Raw genomic sequence first — 9137 nt, 5'->3', positions numbered from 1 at the left:
ATCGCAACCACCTCTATCAGCATGTCTTCCATGGATCATTGTATAACCGGTTAGCTTGAACAGCACTCTCCCACAGAGGGAGAGAGCTGGAAAAGGGGGAAGCAAGGAGTTCAAATTCAAGTGTATTGTCATTCAACCACGCACATGTACACAGCAAAACGAAACAACATTCCTCAGAGACCAAGGTTCAAGAAACACCACATAAAATGATATTAAAACAAGAACAGGTAAAAATATTCTGTAGATGTACGAGTTGACGTAAAGTGCATATTTGACATATAGTTAAATATACAACAGTGTTACTGTTACTGGCACTGTCAAAAATAATGTGTAGTGGGTGGTAGCAGGATATTGAGAATTCTCAGAGCCTGGGTGAGCCTATCAATCCTGATTCTTATACTCCTGTACCTGCTGCCTGACAGTAGGAGGTCAAGGAGATTGTGGGATGGCTTTGACAATACCGAGGGCTCAGAGATGGGTTCTGTACATGCTAACAAGGGTCCAATTCACTGGCGACGCTAAGGGGATGGGGGGTTATGACTGTAGCAGTGTTTCAGCATTTAATGTTCACCTCCTGACCCCACTGATGTTACAGGATACCCGCTGTGAAAGCAGCAGTTTATTGAAAACTGTACAACGCTTTGACTCAATGACCCACAAACACTCTGTGTTGCTGAATTTTTGCACTACTTATTTAGTTTAAATGCTTACTTAATCCACCATTGAGGAGATCTTCAAAAGGTGATGCTTCAAAAAGGCAGTATCCAGCGTTAGGCACTCTCACCATCCGGGACACGCCCTCTTCTCATTACTACCATCACAGAGGAGGTACAGGAACCTGAAAACACAACCTCAACATTTCAGGAACAGATTCTTTCCTCTGCCATCAGATTTCTGAATGGACAATGAACCCATGAACACCACCTCATTCCTTTCGCTCTCGATTTGGACTACTAGTTTAGCTTTTATGTATAATTCTTATTATAATTTGTAGTAGTAGACCATACATGTTGCACTGTGCTGCTGCCACAACACAAGAAGTTTCACAGCATGCATCAGTGATAGTAAACCTGATTCTGAAATGTGAACGCTCCCGAACTCCAACATCATTCGGTCTTGACTGTGCAGACGCGCTATCTGCTCCTTTGAGCAATGGATCTGCAAGAGAGTGCAGTGACCTTACGACTGCATCTGAGCCAGCAGGCTTTGAGTTAATCTCCATTCCAGACACATGAGCAACGTCTAGGGATTGCTGCACAGTCAGAGAATTTGAGATATTAAAGATGATCTGCCTTTTTAGATGAATACAGAAGAAGAGAGTCTGGTAAATATTTATCTCTTTTTCTTTTATCAATTACCAACACTTTCATGCTTTCTCGCCCTGGGAAAATAGCTCTATGTATCTTAGCTGTGCCTCTCATACTTCTATATACTTCTATCAGCTCACCCCTCAGCTTCTGATGCTCCAAGGAAATCAATTCAGGTTTGTCCAACCACTCAGAGTTCTATTCCTGCCGCTGTCTGCAAAGATTTGTACGTCCTTGCTGTGACTGCGAGGGTTTCCTCCCATGTTCCAAAGGCGTTCAGCTTAGCATGTTGTGGGCATGCTATGTTGGCACTGGAAGCGTGGCGACCCTTGCAGGCTGCCCCCAGCCCGTCCCCGGACCACGCTGGTCTTGATGCAAATAACGTAATTCACTGTATGTTTCAATGTACATGTGACAAATGAAGCTAATTTCTATCTCTGTGCACTTGCCTTGTACTCTCTTTAACTTTCTAAGCCTATGCCATCTAGATTTTGACATCTCCACTGTGGAAAATAGCTCAATGTACCTTCTCTATGGTCTCACTTTCTAACAGGGCATCCCTCAGCTTCTGATGTTCCAGTGAAGTAAGTTCAAGTCTGTCTAACCATTCTCTATAACTAAGACACTCCAAACCAGGTGAAGTCCTTGGAGTCACAGAGTCAAAGAGTAGTACAGAATAGAAACAGGCCCTTCAGTTCACCACGTCCTTGCTGACAATCAGATCTGTCTGTGTTAATTCTTCTAGCTTCTATGCTCTGCTTTTCCAATCACTTTACTTCTCCTGGCGATGTTAGTGAATCCACAAATCCGCTAGATGCTGGAGACCAAGGCAGCCTGTCCAGGGGTTAGAGAACTGTATAAATGCATTTGGCGGGGAGGGTTGGAGATTGTTTCACTGTTGTCGTTTTGTGTCGCTTGCCATCCCCTGTTTTGTTGTGTTCTGTGTTGTTCTGTGAACATGGTGGGCACGCTATGTTGGCACCAGAATGTGTGGCCCCCAGCACTTCCTTGGGTGTGTTGGTTGTTCACACAAATGGCGCATTTCACTAAACGCTTTGATGTACATGTGATGATTAAATGAATCTGACTCCACCATCTCCTCTGGCTACTCAATTCAGTTAAAACTATTCCTTATGTGAAAGTATTAACCTGTCAGATCCCTTAAGAGCTCTTCCTTCTCACCTTAAACCTATGTCCTCTAATTTTAGACACCCTTGTCATGGGAACAGTCTTTGGTTATCTACTTCTCATTGCTTTATTTACTTCTGCCATCCTATTCAATCTCTCATAAAGAGCCCCCTCCAGTTCAGGCAGCAATCTTGTGATAACCAGAAGTACACAGAATATTACAAGTGCAGCCTAACCAATATTCTGTACAACCTTAACAGGATGTCCCAACTCTTGTATTTAACACCTTGTCAAATGAAGACAAGCCTGCAATATACCTTTTTCATCACTCTGTCTGTCTGTATGGCAACTTTCAGGGAACTGTGTCTTTGAACTTCTAGATTTCTCTGTTCTACAACACCTCCCAGAGCCTATTTGTTGTCTGTGAAACTCCTAACCTGGACTGACTTCCCAAAAGGCTACATTTCAATCTTATCTGAATTAAGTTTGCCATCTACCCAGCTAGTCAAGATCCCACTGTGATTCCTGGTAACTTTCTTCTCTGTCTATGGTTCCACTTACTTTAGTGCCACCTGCAAACTTACTAACCATGCCGGGTCCAAGAGCAACTGATGACCCGAGATTTAAACACCAGGCCAGATTGAGAAGGTGAGGGTGCCAGAGCCAGACGTGAGGGACAGGCCAGTTCGGCTCGCGGCTCCGTGAGGTTTACTCAGCTCTGCACTGAACTGAAGCTGTGGCCTGCAGCTAACAGGCTTCTGGACCAGCACCAGTGATGACTGGCTTCGTGGCTGTGAACTCACTTTCGTGTGAACTTCAATTCTGAATGTTATTTGCTTACTTTTATTGTTTGCACAATTTGTTTTTTTTTCTGCACATTGGGTGTTTGACAGCCTTCTTTTTTTCAATAGGTTCTATTGGGTTCCTTTGTTTTGTGGCTGCCTGTAAGGAGACGAATCTCAAGGTTGTGTATAATATATATACTTTGATAATAAATGTACTTGGACTTCGTACGTTCTTGTCCAAATCTTAATCAAGTCAGCAAAACTTTGGTTTCAGGAGGAAGAAGTCGGAGGTCCATGAGCCAGTTTTCATTATGGGAACAGAGGTGGAGAGGGTCAGTAGTTTTAAATCCCTTAGCATTAACATATTCCAATGTTATCATATCCAAGGTTCTGTCCTGGTACCAGCACAGAAGTGTCATCACAAAGTAGGCACAACTTTCTTAGAAGTTTGTGGGTTGTGGACTTCCTGTGTGCTCCGTGTGAGGTGGCAGCAGCACGCTACAGTAGCTCTGTGTGTTTGTTTGTCTTAATGTTATTTAACATGTTCTTTCATTTGTTTTTGTACTGGCCAACAGCACTGCAAAATAGCAATGGACAATAAGAACATTTTCATTATTCTTCTGGCTCTTGGGATACTCTAGTGCTGTGACTACAGTAGCGGAAGTAATATCATATATACAAGGGAGCAGCTACTAGCAGCCTTTGTTTGCCCAGCAGAAGCTCGATATTCTGGAGGAGCTGAGATGGAGACACCGAGGCTACAGATCGGGGTAAAAACGATGTATCAAGAGCAGAGAAACCATATCTCCCGCCTATCATTATGGGGAACATAAGATCACTGGCAAGTAAAATGAAAGAACTATCAATACTCATGAGGACGCAGAACAAATACAGGGAATGCAGCGTTATGTGTTTCACTGAGACATGGCTACACAATCAAATCCCAGATTACAATGCTACTGTGAATAGGCTGTCAACTCTATGAGCAGACAGAATTAATCTACAGTGTTGTAAAAGAAAGGCAGGTGAGCATGCTGTGCTTGTGAACAGCAGATGGTGTAATCCTGGTCACATTTCTGTGAAAGAACGAACCTGCAGTCTGGACATCGAACTGCTTGCTGTGAGCTTACATCCGTGTTATCGACTGTGCGAGTTCAGCCACGCCATATTGCTCGTGTCTATGTCCCGCAGTCCCAATGCTGCGTGTGATATCATACACATTATGATCGTGAAACTCCAGACTCTACACCCCAATACATTCATTGCAGTATCGGGAGACTTCAACCACGTTTCTCTCTCGCCAACCCTACCCACCTTCGATCAGTTTGTCAAGTGCCATACAAAAGAAAATAAAACACCGGATCTCTAGCATGCAAATGTAAAGATGCATACAGCTCCACAGCTCTCCCCCTACTAGGAAGATCAGATCACAATCCGGTTCACCTCATGCCCTTGTATACGCCCAGAGTACAGTAGCAGCTAACTGCCACCAAGATTGTAAAGAAATGTTCTCCAGAGGCCATCGAGGCCTTGAAGGGCTGCTTTGAGGTTACTGACTGGAATGTGTTTGTGAACCATATGGGGAGGACATTAATGGACTTACTGATTGCAGTTGCATCACTGGCTACATGAACTTCTGTATGGACGCTGTAATACCATCAAGCACTGTTTGCTGCCTCCCTTACAACAAACCATAGGTCACCAGAGATCTAAAGGCTCTTCTCAACCACAAAAAGAGAGCCTTTCGATCAGGAGACAGGAAGGAATTGGAACATGTGCCAATGGAGCTAAAGGAGGAGATCAGGGTGGCTAAAGAGGAATACAGGAGAGAGCTGGAGGATAAGCTTGGGCAGAATAGCAATAGCACACGGGAGGTGTGGAGAGACACGAAGAATATCATTGACTTCAATCAGCCTAGCTGTAGAGCTTTGGAGTGAAGCCATGAACGGGCTAATGAATTAAACCAATTCTTCAATAGGTTTGATAATTGCCCTCCTGTTCACACCCCCTCAGCACACCAGTCCAGGTGCCAAGGCACCCAATACTCCCTCAGCACCAACAGCTCCCCTCCTCCCTCCTCCCCCCACCAGTTCAACATGTGAATGAACAACACAGGCTACCACTGTCGACATCCCCTGCTTCCCCTGCACCTTCCATTCAAACTTTGACATACCAACTACTATTGTCTCAATCTTCACCTCTCCCGGCCCCCACCTCCACCAACTCCCCAGGCATCATGGACTTACCTTCACTACTGAGCAGGTGAGAAGGGCTCTGGGGAAACTCAGACATGGCAAAGCATTGGGACTGGATGGTGTGAACCCCAGGGTCCTGAAGGAGTGTGCTGAGCAGCTGTGTGGAGTTCTCCAGGGCATTTTCAACCTGAGTCTCAGCCTGGAAAGGGCCCCGACTGTGTGAAAACATCATGTGTGGTCCCAGTATCCAAGAAAGGCCAACCGAAAGTCTTGAATGACTACCATCCAGTGGCCCTGACCTCACACATCATGAAGACCCTGGAGAGGCTGGTCCTGGCTCACCTCTGACCCCTGGTCAGATCAGCCCTCGATCCCCTGCAGATTGCCTACCAGGAGCACTTTGGAGTTGACGATGCTGTCATCTACCTGCTGAACAGAGCCTACTCCCGTTTGCATAAGCTGGGCAGCACTGTGAGGATCATGTTTTATTGACTTTTCTCATGACTTCAATACCTACAGCCGTCACTGCTGGGGGAAAATTTCCATTCCATGCAGGCTGGCACTTCCATTGTATCCTGGATAATGGACTACCTGACTGACAGACCACAGTTTGTGCAGCTTCAGAGCTGTGTGTCAGACATGGCTATAAGCAGCCCTGGGGCCCCACAGGGGACTGTATTGGCTCCCTTCCTGTTTACCCTGTATACTTCAGACTTTAGATACCACACAGAGTCATGTCATCTGCAGAAATTCTCTGATGACTTAGCAATAGTCGTGTGTATAAAGGGAGGATGGGAGGATGACTACAGGCCCTGGTGGAGGACTTTCTGAAATAGTGCAAGCTGAATCACCTGCAGCTCAACATCAGTAAGACAAAGGAGATGGTAATGGACATTAGAAAGGCCAAGCCTGCACTGCTCCCTGTTACTATTGATGATGAGAACATGGATGTGGTGAGGACCTACAAGCACCTGGGGTGCACCTGGATGACAGTGTTGAGTGGAGCACCAACACAGAGGCTGTGTACAAGAAGGGCCAGAGTCACCTCTACTTCCTGAGGAGACTGAGATCCTTTGGAGTATGCAGGCCTCTCCTTTGCATGTTCTACCAATCTGTTGTTGCCAGGACAACCTTCTTTAGGGCAATGGCATTAACATGGGAGATGTCAACAGGCTCAATAAACTGATTAGAAAGGTTGGAGCTGCTATAGCAGTCACACTGGGCACACTGGGAGCTGTGATAGAACAAAGAACCACACAGAAAATTCTGGCAATTCTGGACAATTCTTCTCACCCTCTGTATGCCATCTTGGCTGAACAGAGGAGCACTTTTAGTAATAGATTAGGACAACTGCACTGCTCCAAAGAGCACCATATACGGTCATTCTTACCCTCGGCCATTAGACTCTATAATGAGTCAACCTATAGTCAGGGAAGTGATGATCCCCTCCTGTGAGACTGTCAGTAAGCTCTGTTAACCGCACCCTGCTATCACGGACACCCTGTGCAATACAACCATCACTTCGTATCCGAATGGGGTGAATATGCCTCCATTACTATATAATATTTCAGTAGTTCTTGCATTCCCAACTTACCAGTGTGAACTTGGAAATCTTGGAATCTTTGATTTGTAAATCTTGTATATCTTATTTTTAAGATAACATTTTTATTCTTACGTCTCTTCTAATATTTGTAAATCCGTGCACTTGTAATGCTACTGTGACACTGTAATTTCCTTTTGGATCAATAAGTTATTGATTTATCTATTTATCTATCTTGTAGGTTCGACATGTCACCAAAGACTTTAACAAATTCCATAGATGCACAGTGGAGACAGCTCGCATCATGGCTTAATATGGAAACCCCACTGCCCAGTGATGGAAAGGCTACATAGAGTGGTGGACCCAACCCAGTCCATCATAGGCAAAGCCCTCCCCACCCTGGGTACAGTTACATGGGGCGCTGAGCAAGAAAGCAGCATCCATCATCGTGGACCCCCAGCATCTAGGCTATGCTCTCTTTTCAATCTAGGAGGTACAGAAGACTTAGATCTAGGGTTGCCAACTGTCCCGTATTAGCCGGAACATCCCGTATATTGGGTTAAATTGTTTTGTCCAATATGGGACCGCCCTTGTCCCGTATTTCCACCGCTAAGGTAGAGGGTTCCTATGAAACAGTTTGTAAGCCAAAATGGCGTAAAGTGCAGAAACAATTACCATTAATTTATATGGGAAAAATTTTTGAGCGTTCCCAGACCCAAAAAATAACCTACCAAATCATACCAAATAACACATAAGACCGAAAATAACACTAACATATAGTAAAAGCAGGAATGATATGATAATTACACAGCCTGTATAAAGTAGAAATAATGTATGTACAGTGTATCAGAATCAGGAAGATTATGCCAAAACCGATTTGTAGAAAACAATCGGCACATACACGCATGTGCACGTCACGCATGCGCACATCATGCACGCGCACGTTAATCATGCGCACACAGGTGCCCACGCAAAGCTTCATAGTCATGGTAGTCTTTCTCGGGGTAAACACAAGTGTCCTGTATTTGACTGCTACTTTTGTCCCTTATTTGGGAGTGAGAAAGTTGGCAACCCTACTTAGATCCCACACCACCAGATTTAGGAATAGTTATTATCCTACAACTATCAGACTTCTGAACCGGCAGGGACTCACTTCAAGTATTCTTTTCAACCCATGTCTTCAGTATTATTATTTATTCACAGGATTTGTCTTGTTCACATTGGTTGTCAGACTTTGTTAATGTATAGTTTCTCATAACAATCTATAAAGTTCCTGTAAATGCCTGCAAGAAAATGAATCTCAAGATAGTACATGATAACATTTACGTACTCTGATAATAAATTTACTTTAGAACTTGAATTTTGCAATCATTGATATAGTTGGCAAAAAATAATATGGCATATCTGTGGCATAACTTCCATTCTTTATAGGTCAGCCCCTTCAAATAAGGCAGCAATCCATTTGTCTTTTGATTACTATTTGTACTTCAGGACAACCGTTTTCCTGATATAGAGAAGCTAATTTGGAAAGAGCTTGGTCCCTGAAACAAACAATGGTCAGAGAAGCTGGTTTTGTGATAGTGATTGAGCATTAAATATTACACTGGCCCTGAGACAAAGGCCACGTATTCACCTAGTCTATGCCCCTCGTGACTTTATACACCTTTCCTGCCATTTTTCAAATGAATGTCATCAGATCTTTCCATCAGCAGACGGGCCACTGGAATCTGACCCGAAACTTAGCCCTTCCAGCAGTTAGCTCTCTAACCTTACCACCCCGGCAGCGTTGACCCTGCCTTTGCTCTTCAAATCTATAGAGATCAGCTGTCAGGAGAAAAGTAAGTGTAGATCTGTATGATTTAATTAAAGCTAAATGTTTTCTTCTTAGTTATTTTCAAGCCTCTGAATCTCTACATTATGTGTCTGTATTTGTGTGACTCTGTGTGTGTGTGTGTGTGTGTGTGTGTGTGTGTGTGTGTGTGTGCGTCTGTCGATGGGTGGGTGTGTGTGTGTATGTGCGTGCGCATATGTAGGTAAACACAATGAATTCTGCAGATGCTCGCATATGTATGTGTCTGTGCATGTGTATGTCTTTGTGGACGTCTATTTGAGTGTGTGCGCGTGTGTGCGTGTGTGTGTGTGTGTGTGTGTGCGTGTGTGTGTGTGTGTTTGTGTGTGTGTG

General features: G+C 44.3%; 1 long non-coding RNA gene across 2 annotated transcripts; it reads left to right on the top strand.

Annotated features, from left to right (window-relative positions):
• Positions 1-1242: 1242 nt before the first annotated feature.
• LOC140203381 (uncharacterized) lies at positions 1243-8334 on the top strand. 2 transcript variants are annotated; one of them, XR_011887353.1, is made up of 3 exons: positions 1243-1324; positions 3347-3399; positions 7197-8334. It is a non-coding gene; the product is annotated as an uncharacterized lncRNA (long non-coding RNA). The 2 variants fall into 2 exon arrangements; XR_011887352.1 differs by lacking the exon at positions 1243-1324 and adding an exon at positions 1451-1483.
• The last annotated feature ends 803 nt before the right edge of the window (positions 8335-9137 follow it).

Source organism: Mobula birostris, chromosome 9, assembly GCF_030028105.1.
Source record: "Mobula birostris isolate sMobBir1 chromosome 9, sMobBir1.hap1, whole genome shotgun sequence".
NCBI classification, from domain to species: domain Eukaryota; kingdom Metazoa; phylum Chordata; class Chondrichthyes; order Myliobatiformes; family Myliobatidae; genus Mobula; species Mobula birostris.
Note: the sequence above shows the minus strand (reverse complement) of the source record. Positions and strands in the feature narration are given on the sequence as shown.